The following is a 15521-nucleotide window of genomic DNA, read 5'->3' as shown; positions in this document are numbered from 1 at the left end:
ATTCTTACATGCCAGAGTTTTAATGGAACATGAATCCTGACTTTCCCAAAAATTTTGAGAAAAAAGAGTTCCATTAACATGATACCAGGAAGATCTCGCGACTGCAACTTATGAAGTTCCCTCTGAGAGCAACTATGGTCCTTGCAAATCCGACCAATTATTCAAGCTTGTCTGATAAATGTCGTTCTACATTGTTTCTTGAAAATTTTTACTTTTGCTAACATGGGATTAAGAACACATTCCAAAAGTCGCATCGAATCTGCTGATCTTACAATCCTTGCGATCCTAAGTTAGCGGTGTTTTCTGTTTTTCGCTGCTGTTCGAAACAAGGTTTGATTAATTTTAGGAATTCATTTTTGGTTTCTCATACCACTCCTTTGCAAGTTTTTTTCTTTTTTCCTCCCTGCATTTATGGAGACTACTCCTTGGTAAGTTCTTGAAGTCGACAAGAAGCAACGTTGTATAGTTTCAGGATTGGTGTTTTCCTCCTTAATATCCAAAAGAAAAAAAAAAGGAATGGTGATTCAAAACAGAAAGAGGACTTTCCCCAGAGATTTTTCAGGCAATGAAATCATTTCCAGTGCCGAGTTTTGATTTAAAGAGTATTTTGTAGCGCTTAATCAGCTCTATTTCAATTACTTGTTCTGCAAAAAAGCGTACTTTCTGCTAACCAGCTCTATACTTGCTAACTTCACGTACTAATTATGTATCTGTAGCCTGCACAGGATACCGTAGCCTAGTCTTTCTCTAGGAATCAATCAGTCCCTCGCAAAATCTTGCTGCACTGCATTTTGTGCCTGAAAGCGTGAAAACGAAAGAGACAAGAAAAATTGTTATATGATAGTTGTGGATTACATCAATATGTATACCCTAGTAATAATCGAAAAGACCAAAATACCCTTATTAACAAATAAGCCTAATAAGTTTCAACACTCCCCCTCAAGTTGGTGCATAAACATCAAAGAGCCCCAACTTGTTACACAACGTAATCACTCTACCATCCCGCAATGACTTAGTGAAAAGATCAGCAAGTTGATCCTCGGTCCGTGTGTATTCAAGTGTTATTTCCTTGTTCCGAATCTTTTCTCGCACAAAATGGCAATTTACTTCAATATGCTTCGTGCGTTCATGAAAGACTGGATTTGAAGCAATATGCATAGCGGACTGGTTATCACAACACGTAACCGAGGGAGATGAGGATGGCATGCTGAGTTCGGATAACAACATCCTCAACCAAAGCAACTCGCTAGTCGGATGAGCCATGGCCCGATATTCCGCCTCTGCACTCGATCGAGACACAACCTGTTGCTTCTTACTCTTCCAACTCACAAGATTGGCCCCCAAGAACACACAATAGCCAGAAGTCGATCTCCTATCAATAGGACACCCAGTCCAATCAGCATCAGAGTAGCCAATGACATTAAGATGTCCATGATTCTTGAACAAAAGACCTTTACCCGGTGCTCCCTTTAAGTACTTAACAACACGTAGCACTGCTTCCCAATGTGTAGTGCGAGGAGCACTCATAAATTGACTAACCACGCTAACAGCAAAAGAAATATCTGGTCGAGTGACGGTTAAATAATTGAGCTTACCCACTAGCCTCCGATACTTACTTGGATCATGAAGTAAGTCACCTTGTTCCGCATCAAGTTTTACATTAGGATCCATTGGAGTATCAACAGGCTTTGCTCCAAGAAAACCAACCTCACTCAGAATATCCAGAACATATTTTCGTTGTGATAAGGAGATACCATTACGCGAGTAGGCTACCTCAATGCCCAAGAAATATCGCAGATTGCCCATATCTTTTGTGCTGAACTCTGTCTATAAAAACTGTTTCAACTTTTGTATACCTACGTAATCACTACCAGTGATGATAATATCGTCCACATATACAACCAGGAGCATGCACCCCCTAGGAGAAGTGGAGCTAAAAACAGAATGATTCACGGTACAACGTTGCAAACCGAACCGAATAACCGCATCACCGAAACGGCCAAACCAGGCACGAAGAGACTGTTTCAAACCATATAATGCTTTATGCAGGCGACAAACACTAGTAGACTCCCCCTGAGCAACAAACCCCGGAGGTTGCTCCATATATACCTCTTCCGTCAAGTCGCCACAAAGAAATGCATTCTTGACATCAAGCTGATGGAGAGTCCAACCATATCGAGCAGCAAGAGAGATGAAAACACGAACCGAAGGTATCTTTGCGACAGAAGAGAATGTATCATCGTAATCAATTCCATAGATTTGGGTGTAACCTTTGGCAACCGGACGCGCCTTCGGACGTTCAACGGACCCATCCGGTTGAAACTTTACTGTAAAAATCCAACGGCACCCCACAACCTGTTTGCCATTAGGTAACGGTGTAAGCTGCCATGTCCCATTATTCCAGAGCGCCCGCATTTCATCCTCCATAGCCTGCCGCCAACCTAGATGGGTAAGAGCTTCTGCAACAAGACTCGGCACGGATACGAGAGATAAAGAAGCAACAAACAAGGAATATGTAGGAGAAAGACAATCGTAGGATAAAAACCGAGAAAGAGGATAACGAGTATGTGCACAACTATACAAACCAGTATAGGGAGCAAATCGGGAATTGGGTTGACCGACACAAGAACGCGTACCTTTGCGTAATGCAATGGGAATATTTATAGTAGAATCGGGCTCAGAAGAAACGGGTGGATCAGAGGTCGGGAGATCAATTGGTGGAGAAGCATACATGTCCAATGCGGGTGGCAACTGTACTACTTCACGTTGAACGTAACGACGTCATTGATAAGTCCGGTCGAAAAATTGAAAATCGTGTGACGGCTTGGGCACCCTCGTCAATGGGATAGGCAGAAGTGGAGTCGTGGCCAAGGATAAAATATCTTCAGAAGGAGTCACTCGTTGGTCGGTAGAAGAGTAATATGATCGGTCCTCGAAAAAGGTTACATCTGCTGAGATATACAACCTCCGACTAACGGGACTATAGCACTTGTACCCTTTTTGAGTTCGAGAGTACCCAAGAAATACACACTTTTCGGACCGTGGATCAAGCTTATCATGACCAGGACCAAGACGATGCACAAAACAAACACACCCAAACACACGAAGTGGTAAAGAAAAAAGTGGACTAGTAGGATGAAGAATAGAAAAAGGTATGCCCCCACGAAGTACAGTGGAAGAAAGACGATTTATGAGATAACATGATGTAAGAATAGCATGCCCCCAGAACATTTTGGGGAGGTTCATATGAAAAAGTAGACAACGAGCGACATCTAAGAGATGACGATTTTTTTCGTCTCCCACCCCGTTCAGCTGGGGGTATAGGGACAAGATGTCCGATGCAGAATTCCATGAGATGTAAGGAATGATTGAAAACTAGAGGAACTAGCCATGTATTCTTTGGCATTATCAGAACGCAGGCATTTAATTGAAGCATGTTACCGATTGAGAATTTCAAAGTAAAACATACGAAAATAGGAAAAGACTTCAGTTCGATCTTTTATTAAATATAACCATGTTACGCGGGAATAATCATCCACAAATGTAACAAAATACTTGTAACCGGACATATCTCCGACATGACATGGTCCCCAAATATCAGAATGTACCAACTCAAAAAGATTTGACACATGACTCTGGACACGAGAAGGAAAAGATACCCGATGATGTTTGCCAAATTGAAAGGCATCACATTGGATAGGACTCATAGACTTTGAAACAGGAGAGAAATGGCGAAATACGTCGGACGGTGCATGACCCATATGACAATGCATCCGAAAGAAGTCAGAGGTGGTGCTCTTCCGAGCAAGAGCAAGAATAAGATCTTTGTTCAAGTAGTACAGCCCATTCGACTCATGCCCTCCACCAATCATCCGTCCGGTCCTCGGATCCCGAAAGATACAACGAGTAGAGGTAAATGTCACAGAGCGGTTCAAATCTCTAGTAAGGGAACTAACAGAAAGTAAGTTACATGGGAAAGCTGGCAAATGGTAAACGGATGAGAGAGAAAGAGAGGGACGCAAAGTTATATTCCCTTGACCGGTGATCCGAGACCGTGAACCATCAGCAAGCGTAATGTAACTAGGAGACATAGAGGTAATACTAGACAATAATTTAGAATTACCGGTCATATGATTGGTGGCACTCGAGTCTACGACCCAAGAAGTGGGTGCGGTAGAGAGTAAACAAGACAAATTACCTAAGGAAGTCCGTGCCAGAGTAGCGGTAGGAGCAGAGGAATCCACCACCTGGTTGGGACGAACTAAGGACTCATACTCGGCGCGAGATAGCATAATAGTGCTAGGCAGCTCCCGTGACCGATTAGGTTCTTTTTGCACTGGAGACTCAACAACTTCGGCATAAGCAGCATGTGGTCGAAGCTCGGGATGAAGGGTATAACAATAAGCCTCAGTATGCCCAACTCGTTGACAATGGTGGCAATAACGAGAACTTCCAGCACCCCTAGCTCCATCACGACCACGACCAGGGGAGAAACCAGATCTGCCACGACCACGATGACCACGTCCCCGACCTCCACGATTACTAAATGATTGAGAAACCATAGCACTTGCGACAGTGCGAGATGATGAGTCGTGTGTGTACCGAAGAACCCGAGAGAAAACTTCATCAACCGATGGAAGAGTACCCCGAGAAGTAATCCGTTGTCGAAGAGAAGAATGAGTATGACCAAGCCCCCCGAGAAATAACATAACTCGCATATCCTCCCGATGCTTGGCCAACTCTCTAATGTCATCAAGGGCGGGTAAATAAGTATCCAATTTCTCGCAAAGGCTGGTGAACTTGGAGTAGTAATCCGATATAGACATATCTCCCGCACGTAGATCAAATAGCTCTTTCCAAGCATCACAAACACGAGTCATATTATCTCGACCCGAAAACATAAGAGCACATTTATCCCAAATGACTTTAGCCGATGTACATCGCATAAATTGAGGACTAATTTTGGAATCCATGGTATTCCACAACAACGTCCGAATGGCAGCATCGCTAGAACGCCAATCATCTATCTTCATTGTATCCGAAGGTGGAAAAGAAGTTAGATAACTCTGTTGTTTGGTGGCCAAAAGATATGTCTCAACTGCCATAGACCAAGAAGGATAATTGGTCCCATCTAGCTTGATAGAACTCAACTTCAAATTAGTAAGACTAGTATCCGTACTCGAGTTTCCAGCCATAACTCAATAATAAACAATGAACTTAACTCCACTATCACAATCAGTAACACTAAGCAAATCAACCAACTGCTTGTAATCAATAATCAATAATCACCGCTCGTCGCTCTCATCAGGTTAAACTCCGTTAATCTGAGTGCCCAACTTAGCCTAATCCACAACATGTACCTGACCAGCTCCAAGTTTGATCGTATAAAACCATGAACTCAACACCAACACAATCACAAAACCATTCGCGATGCTCCTTGGGGAACAAAATCTGGACTCTCACTTTGAGTGCTCCTTGCAAAAGCATTCACCGATTCCAAAAAAAATTCTGCTTTCTCCTCTAAATGCTGTTCTGACATAACCTTAGTGGCATATTTTTCTTCAAAACCATTATTTTGACATGCAACTGCACTATCAACGAAGAACAGGCAGGGGCCTTCTTTTCTGTTTTTTTTTCTTTTTTGTTTCTCCAAAGCACTAGCGATCAAAGAACGAGGGCAAGAAAACCAGTACCTTGTAAATAGAATCCCAGGGTATCAACGCTAAATCGAAATCATTGAAGGCCACCGATCAGCTTTGAAGGACCATCGTGAAGGAGATTCACAAAGAGACTTCATAGCTAAGCATAGGTAGGGGCCGGACGACGTCGTTTTTGGGCTCGCTGACCCAGACGTCGCCGGACGACGGGTCGCCGGTCAGATCCAACAATTCCGATGAGATTCGCAGTGGCTGGAGATCGGCGGTGACGAGTGGCTATTTCAGGTTTAGGTTTTAACTCGGCTCTGATACCATGAAAGCGTGAAAACGAAAGAGACAAGAAAAATTGTTATATGATAGTTGTGGATTACATCAATATGTATACCCTAGTAATAATCGAAAAGACCAAAAATACCCTTATTAACAAATAAGCCTAATAAGTTTCAACAGTGCCGATGTTTTACATGTACAGGATGATCAGAGCAAGAGCTTGCCTTCATCTTCAGGAGCATCATCCTAGCCTCATCTCATCTGGAAGTTGAGTGCTTTGATGCAATAAGCAAACATGGAGGCAAAGAAGACTGTAAAAGCAACCAGGACTCCAGCAACAGGTCCCATGAAGTTTGGGTCATACCCAAAAGTATCTTGAATGTATAGATTGATGGGTTGGTCAGCTTGGCCAGGGACCTTGATCTTGTCCTCGATGTTGCCATACTGCGACACTATGCATCCATACACAGTCCCTGCCACGGGACAGATCCAGTAGTACCACACCCACCATTTCGGTATCCTCTGAAAAGAATCGAGACCAAATAGTTAAGTCCTGTGTGAGAACATATGACCAGATGGTCGCAAGAGAGTTGAGATTTCGAGGACTAAAAGGGACTCACCGGTTTTGGGATGAAGAATCCAGAGAAAAGATTGAAAAGAGAGTAGAAAGCGGCGGCAAAGATGGCCGCAACTTGCTGGTTCGGTGTGAGGGAGACTGTCATCATGCCGTAGTATGTGAAGTAGAGGAAGGATAAGAAGCTGATGAAGAAGAACGAGAAGAATTTCGCCGCTGTCCACTCGAAGCAGACCATTGCATACACAATCGCCGTGTAATATGTGGCCTGAAAGAGCACATACGGCAATTCACATATCACCTGCACATAGCGAATCGCTAAAGTTTAATTAATTGGGTGGAAGATGTATGGGGATAAAGAATCAAGGGATAGCTTGGTGATTAATTCCCACCTGCACGAACGCTTAAGGCAGAGCAGAATACATTCCAGCCGCTCTTTCTCAGTAAAACACGGTTCTCTCGATAGCTATCACCGGTTGCACGGTCCCGGCATTATTAATGCCGATAAGTAAGATGGCAGAGTACATAGCTCCAATAATCATGGTTAGATCAGACTTATCTTCCCTGGAAATGTGATAAAATGCAGCAAGCATGAATTGGATGAAAGATCGAATTTTAACCCCGATGTTCTATGAAAAACCATACCACTGAAAGTTTAGTCGGTAGGACAAGGAGGCACGTACCTTCTGGTGCCGACCCTCCAGAAAAATGTCCCAATCATTAGGGCACATGCTAATGTGAAAACGTTTCTGACAAGGTTATAGTCAGGACTTCTCCAATACGTCCCCCATTGTTTCCAAAGACAAGATTTGAACTGTCCCCATGGGGACTGCCAGTATTGCGCTGGGGAATACAAGTCCTTCACTCCTGGAGGCGGCGTACTCAGCTCCTTCACTAGTTCCATGTTCCTCCAGCACAAAGGCATAAAATTGTTAGCAGGTCAGCGACAAAGTTTTCATTGACAACAAGAAAAAGGATTTAGTTTGATCTCAAGTCTCGGCACTTTACTTACTTAAACAAGGACGACGATCTGAAATGCTCAGCAAAGTCTGTCTTGAGCCATATTTCAGTTGCTATCCAGCTCACCTCGAGCATCCATGTTGCGGGATTGTACTTCTCCTTGATTTTTGGGACTCCGGGAATAGACTGAAATAAGCAAAAATGAGAATGAGACCAGATGTTTCTGCCTTGTCTTGTTGATACCTATCATACCGGATCTGTTAAAAGGAATTTGTGTAAATGTACAAGATTAGTACCTCAAAGTATTCGATGACCTTGTAGGAATTCTGACCCAGGGGTCCGGAATATATCACTTGCCCTCCTCTCTTCATCAACAGCAGCTGACGGAAATGTGATCCAGTTAAATTTAGGAACTTCTACTAGTCATTGCTTGCTTTTACAGGAAGAAAGGAAAGAAAAGTTTCAAATTAGTCACCTCATCGAAGGCTTCAAAGATGTCAATGCTAGGCTGGTGAATTGTGCAGACCACGGTCCGACCATTATCCACCGTGTTCCTCACCATTCTCATAACAATGGCAGCAGCTCGTGCATCAAGACCTGACGTTGGCTCATCCATGAATATTATGGATGGATTAGCAACAAGCTCTACTGCTACAGTCAATCTTTTCCTTTGTTCTGTCGATAAACCCGTAATTCCTGGAAGAGCAACTAGTGCATCCTTGAGATAATCCAATTCTACCAATTCCATCACTTCATTGACAAAAATCTGACAGCACAAACATTTCATGATAAAATTATCAAATGTCACCGACTTGTTCGTATTGTTGATACAGTCTTTCTATCACGACTTGAATAAATAGGCGAAAGGCTGAAAATGAATGTACTCATACCATTTTTTCTTCTTTCCCAACTTCTTTTGGTAGACGTAGGAAAGCCGAGTGGATTAGAGACTCTCTCACGGTGACTTGAGGCGAATGAATATCATTTTGTTCACAGTATCCCGAAATTCTGGCAAAGGTTTCTTGTTTTTTAGGATATCCCGAAATTCTGATGTCCCCTTCAATGTAGCCACCTGTATTCCGCCCTGCTAGAATATTCATTAAGGTAGTCTTTCCAGCTCCACTCACTCCCATTAGTGCTGTCAACTCTCCAGGTCTAAATGCACCTGTTACTTCCCTGAGTAACTGGAGTTTGTCATCCATGACCCCTTGTTCCTTCATTTCCTGTTGAATAAAGCTCACAACATTGAGTACTTGAGTAGCTCTTGCCATCTCAAATCACTATACGTTATGAGATGTTGACTTAACGCAAGCACAGAAGCAAGGGATTACATACTGGAGACATGTCCACATAATAATTTACGCTATCAAAGGACAATGCTAGAGGAGTGAAAGGCAGAACCATTCCTCTCTTTGGAGCAACACCTCTTGCCAATTCAACCTTGTAATCTGCATTTCTGCCCAGGCCACTGGCATTTGTTCGGCTACTCATCCTTCGGAGTTCCATGCCTCCTGAAAGATTCGGAAGCAAAAGCTCAAATCAAAGCCGGTAACATTTTCTTTGGGAAGGAGTAATTTGTCCTCTGTGTTTTTGTTTACTTGTGTTCTTGCCATCCAATGTAGATAAGGGCCCACTGAAAGATTGTCTCCTAGTCAAAGAAAGTCTCCTCATCCTAGATTCATCCTTTGATTCTGATTGTTCATCCTCTTTATCTTTGTCTGCTTCTTCAGATATTGTAGCTTGAGGTTTTCCAAGGGATGCAGAACCATGTATCTTAGTAAACAAGAGAGTTAAAAAGTTGATGCCCTCTGAGGGAGTATGTCGGGAAATGAAACTCGGTACTTTTTACTTTTTGAGCTAGAGCTTACGATTTAGGTACGTGAGCACAAGGGCATAGAGCACATTCAAGAGAATTATGAATCCTGTAAGAGCTGCTGCACCAATCCAATACCAATTCTCATCGGAGAGACCATAGGTCTTGAGCACTGCGAAACCTAAAGTCGTATTACCGCGGCTATCCTGTAAGACAACTGACCATTTGTTGGCTTCTTGTGAAGGAGAAAAAAAAGGAACAAAAAGATGTATATGTTCCCTATTTCATAGGACGACAAGTTTGACAGTGATAATTGCTGTCTTTGGTCATGCTTCTTTTAACATATGTTAATTAAGTACACAAAACCTTACAACTGGGAAACATAAGCAGAACAGATTGTCTCAGTCAAATTGCTGTAATGTACAGAACTAACAGCCGGACCGGAAATGCTAATTCAACAGAAAATGGGAGGACAGTAGGGGATTTACCGGTTTATTCATCCAACGTGGAGCAAACATCTCATTCACAATCAGGGCATTGAAAGCATAAGTTAAAGGCGATGCCCAGTAACCCCACTTCCACCAATGAGGAATACTACCTGCCGCATCGGAACAAACTCTAAGCTCTCTGCTGTAGCGCCACCTTGCTTGCTAAGTACCAGTTAGCACCTACTGTTTTAACTGAAGTATTCTATGTCCTTTTTCTTTTATGGGACACTTACCTCGAGGAATAAGGAAGCCTCCAAGCATAAACACGACGAGGAGCATTAAAGTACCGCCTGTACTAGCAATAGCTATGGTCCTACAAGTGCCTGCAACGAATCTATTTAGCCCAGAAGACATTTGTTGGATCAAGAATATCAACAGAAGTTGCTTGAAGAACCTGCAAGTAGTTAAACCGCAGTATGGTCATTCAGTACATACTTTCAGGCGTCATTCCTTGAAGTCTACCATGATTAATGAAGTTCATCATTCAGGGTTATGCAATTTTGGCATAATTAAGGAAAGAATTGCAGTTATCTCACGTAAAGATTAACAATTGTGAAATACATAGCTTGACATCCTTGAGTAACTGCAACCTAATACAAAGTCTACCTGCTTTACGAATAAACAGTATCGAATTCCAGGTAATTGATACATTCTAGCAGGGAAAGCGACACGAAGCAATTCTTTCAAACTAAGTGACCTAAGCAATTTTCTTAATCATGAAGAATCTCTTGAGAAATGTCATTACTTTGATGGCTAAAACTGACAGAGAAGCTAGTTTATTAGATTGAATGATTTGTAGACTTTTTGGGGGAGATTGTGAAGAGTCGAATTCAGGAAGGCCATCACAAACTCCCCTAGAACTTTAGGGCGGGCAAGAAGCAATTTGCACTTGCATGTTGATATGGTTAGGATTCCGTGTGGTGCTTCTGCAACTTCAGCTCACATACCTGCTAGCTTCAGGTGCGAATCCCATGGTATAGTACGTAATGGCCATCCAAACGACGGACTCCAACACAGACATGGGAATGGTGAGCAAGAAATTAGGCAATGTGAAGGTCCAAGGAGGGTGAAACAGAAGATCTCTCTGTTTGTAGAAAACTGGAAGCCTCATAATAGCCATACTCAGCTCCGCAAAACCATTGAACATGTTGATGAGCATCGAGAACAGGAGAGCGCCAATATACATTTGTCCATCCATTTCGTTCTGAGTGTGCATCCTGCTCCTGATGAACACTGTCGACCCAATGACCGCTACGATAATGAGCTGGACTGTCTTGAAAATGTAGAAGAATGCATTTTTGTTTATCAGCAACCATTCCTTGTCGAAACAGGCCTTAACTAGCTCCATCATAGGGACCGAGTATTTCCTGAAGACTAGAGCTGCTTTGTGATTCCTGCTCCTATTGGACGGGATGGAGAGCTCGTTGTCGAGCCTCATGCCGACATGAAATTGCTCGAATCTGTTCGCGAACTCACTAATTGGTATGTACTTGTATGGTTTGGTTTTGTCTGCCCAGTATTGCTCTTGGTCCTTTCTCGAGGTAACCTGTTGTAGTAGCACATATCAAGCTAGACCATCAGATTCATAAGGGTGATGATATCAGACACGACGTGATAACATCACTTTACGTAGTACACACATTTTAAAAGCAGCATGAGTCTCGCACCATTTGAATGCGTTTAATACTAATTCACATGAAATTCGTAGACACCGACCTGACCTGACCAATAATCATTCTACCATATAGTGACACTCATAGTCGGAGCACACAACGCAGCAAAAGCTATTAAATCAAGCATCCCATTATTGCCGATATTTTTTCTTTTACCTCTTGCAAGAAATCAGCAACACCCTTTCTCTCAGGGCACCTGAACCCGCATCGCTTGAAGAAATTGAGAACGTGTTCTCGTGGTCCCTGGTACACAATCTGGCCTTCTGATAAGAGGATGATATCGTCAAACAAATCGAACGTCTCCAGTGCAGGTTGCAGCAACGACATCAAAATTGTGGCATCAGTGAGATGTGCCACTTGTTGCAGGCATTTCACAATTTGGTATGCCGCCGAACTGTCAAGGCCGGTTGATATCTCATCCATGAACAATGTTTTTGTAGGCCCAACAATCATCTCTCCTGTATTTACGTGAATTTGAGCATATTTGTTACTTCTTCCAGAATGATCTTACAAGGCTTGTCCTTAAAGTTTAACATTGCCTGATGGAAATTATCCTTTCGCACTGCACTCTCACTAAAAATATCACGACTTCTTATTCAAGCTCCATAAATATGGACATGGAGTCGATAATTAGAAGGATTTTTACTAAGAAATGCTAAAAGTAAAACCTGCCGTTACTCTTTTCTTCTGTCCACTGGATATCCCACGCTGCATTTCGTCTCCGACAATCGTATCTCGACATATGTCAAGACCCAAGATCTGTAATATGTAGAGAAACTGATCAGTATTATTGAGGATTCATCAATTTTAACAATTCCTGTGGATTAAGGTTGATTCAGTTTCTAATTGCACAATTGATTTGAAAAGAAGTCAAAAGTCTCCAAAGTTCTACCATGATGAACATGTTCTTGATTACCAATTTGCTGGAAATCTTAACAAACAGGAAATTGGATCTTCCAAATGGAAGGCGAGTAAGAGAAAAAGACATAAATTTAAGTTTTTTCTTGTTGGTGGACATGTTTATAAACTACTTAGTTTAAACGTCTGTATAAACCAACAGAATGGTCTAGAATCAAATGATACCACTTGTCCGGCTTGCAAGTGAACGCTTGACCAAGTCCAGAAATTCAGGAAAATGAGAGACTGTCCTTCCAACAAGCATAAATCCAAAATTTACCAGAAAGTGACGTGCATAATTAACGTTTCACTTACCTTCAAGGTGTAATCCGTCATTAAGCTGCTTTCAACACCTTCCATGGCTGTTGCATGTAAGTGAAACTAATAACTCAATCATAAAGAACAAAGAACTCTTTTATTACTAAGTTGCAATGACCAGGAAATTGAAATGAGTTCAAAAAACTGGATATAATGAACTTAATGACCTTCATGAAAAGATCAACCTCCAGGTCCGGGAAAATCCCGGCATCTTTTTCCCTCCCCGCAAGCTCAGAGAGCAGCTCTGTGACGGTAAGACCAATTATACTTGTGTTTGATTACTAATGTACTGATGGGCCATACATATTTAAACATGCTTTTCAAAGAAAAAAGAACAAATTAATAACAAAAATTACCATATCTAGATCCAACCCCTTGGCACCTTGCAAAGAAATCTAGTGTTTCTTTCACGGTCAATACACCCAAATGCACATCAGTTTGGCTGATATACGCACATGTTTTTTGGGGCACAAATTCATAGAGCTTGTACCCATTGTATGATATTTCCCCTCCAACCTGCTCAATCAAGACAATTTCACAAATTACATTGCGGCCTCTCATTTTTTATTACATGAATAAATTAGTACACCCCTATAGGTTCAAGAGAGTTTATCTGAGATCAGTCCTATACCTTCAAGGTTGGGTCCAATTTTCCTGCCAGAGCCAGCAAAAGGGTAGTCTTCCCTGAGGATGGTGGGCCTAATAGAAGGGCCATCCTGTAATTAATTCATTACAAATGTTAAAACAAGAAATTAGTGTTTTAAGAACTCTTATGGACTGGTTAATTAAATCCTAAAAATAATTTCCCTAATTAAAAAGAATTCTTTATTGTGGGTGTCTTTGGTTCACCTTGATGGCTTGACAATGCCAGAGACTTCTTTGAGGATGGTGAGTTTTGTCCTCTTGGCCCATCTAATCCCAACCAAACCAAGAGCTGATTCAGCAATGTTTAGGGCAACATTGGTTGGTGTTGCAAGAGCTTTGCTTCCAATGTGACAATCTGCTTCCACTTTCAGATGCTCAAATCTCACTTCCACAGTCGGCAGTTGGATACGTACCCTGCAAATAACCATCCAAATCAAATCAATTACAAGAAAAATATTCCACTATAATTCATATCAATTCATGATTAATCCATTGGCTGAGTTGACTACTTCTTGTCTTATGAGCCTAGTCCTTATCAGCTGACCTTGTCAACATGGTGGGAGGTCGGTGGCATATACATCGATAAGTCATAGGTGGAGAAGCATGACTCAGTCTTATCAGAATGTGCAAATTTTAAACTTTTCACATGAGTAAATAAAGAAGGCAATGCATGCCACTTTCTCATCCTTTTTAAACCTCAGCAGAAGTGCTTGTGTTAAGCTCTTGTTTTCTGTCTTTAGGTTGATTTGTCTGTCGGTTTGTTTTGTGAGAAAATAGACAAGTTGAAAATGCAAAGGGAATATGGCCTGGAAAGTAATGTACTAACAATTACACTGCAAAGTGGTATGCATATGAGTTATGTTTTGCTCATATTCATCTCCTTTGCCGGAAGAGTCACTAAATGAAACAGAACATTGCTAGGACTCATCGTGATACATCCTTTACAAAGAAAGAGAAACTAGAATATTCAGCGAAGCGTTTTATTTGCATCCAATTCGAAAATGAAAGTGAACTTACTTGTCAATCCTATGTCTAAGCTTCCTCAAGAACCTCGCATTATCTTCTTCAGCCACTTTGAAGATCCTGTCAATGAACTGTCGCCTATCATTCAGGTCCATCTTCCTCACATCCACCACCAACTTCTGCTCGCTGTTTTTCTCGTCCTTCTCGACCAAAGTTTGGAAGATGCTCATCCGTAGCCGGTTGTACGTCGGCAACTTCTCAATCACGGCCCACTTGAGAGCCTCTTCGTCTGCATCGAAGCTGTTCATCCGACTCGGTTGCCTGGAGCCGGCGAACACGTTTTCCATGCCCCAGTTAGTCTTGCCCCTGCTCAGGCTCCGGCTCATGTTTTGGCTCGTTTGCTTCTAGGATTGCGATCGTTCGAATCCCTCCAAATTTCCTAGAATGTTCCTCCTATTCTACTTCTTATTCTTGCTCTTCCTCCTCTACTTTAGAGAGAGAGACAGAGAGAGACAGAGAGAGACAGAGGCAGAGACAGAGACAGAGACAGAGACCAAACATGGAGGTCTAGAGAACTAAGGCAAGTGAACATACAGGTGGCATCTTCTATATCTACCCCTTAGGACTCACACGTCTTGGCTTCAGTTACTGCGTCTATTAGTGACTCCTTGCATCAGCAACCGGTGTTGCCTCCTACAACTAGTCAGACCGGTCAAGTTCTTGATATGTCCAGGAGATGTCTGGTGCGGCAGAGGGAAACTAGTATTATAAGCTTAATGTTTCATCAAGTTCGCATATTCTACTAAAAAAAAACATCTTTGCCAACTTCAGTGGGCATGATTAGAGACAAACATCTTTCGATAAAGAAATGTATGTGGAGGATATATAATTGAAAAAAACACAATCATGCTCGTTATCAGTCACCTTCAACATCTGCTGATTTTTTATTTGTTGTGTTTTTTAGTGTTAAAGATGCTTATGATTGTGCTAAGGCTCCAAATGATCAAGTTATGAGTCATTTAGCTATCGATTGCAAAGTGTTGCCAATGTCCATCCTTCATGCGAAGGCCTATCACATTATTAATGGCGTCAGCACAGATTGTGCTTAGTGAGATTTCGCTGCGCCCGCTAATAAGTAACAGAAACGTTAATCATCAATCCTAATTCAAATTAAAGGAAGTTGAATGCTTCTTTAGTGCTTGTTCTTTTCCTGTATTTCCTAAATCTGGGCAAATGCATTGCGAGTTCAACGAGCTTTGTTCC

The 15521-nt window shown here is 42.0% G+C and overlaps 1 pseudogene; it reads right to left on the bottom strand.

Moving 5' to 3' along the window:
- Positions 1–6125: 6125 nt before the first annotated feature.
- On the bottom strand, positions 6126–14659 carry LOC115738041 (annotated as a pseudogene).
- Positions 14660–15521: the final 862 nt, after the last annotated feature.

This window comes from Rhodamnia argentea, chromosome 8, assembly GCF_020921035.1.
Source record: "Rhodamnia argentea isolate NSW1041297 chromosome 8, ASM2092103v1, whole genome shotgun sequence".
NCBI classification, from domain to species: Eukaryota; Viridiplantae; Streptophyta; class Magnoliopsida; order Myrtales; family Myrtaceae; genus Rhodamnia; species Rhodamnia argentea.
Note: the sequence above shows the minus strand (reverse complement) of the source record. Positions and strands in the feature narration are given on the sequence as shown.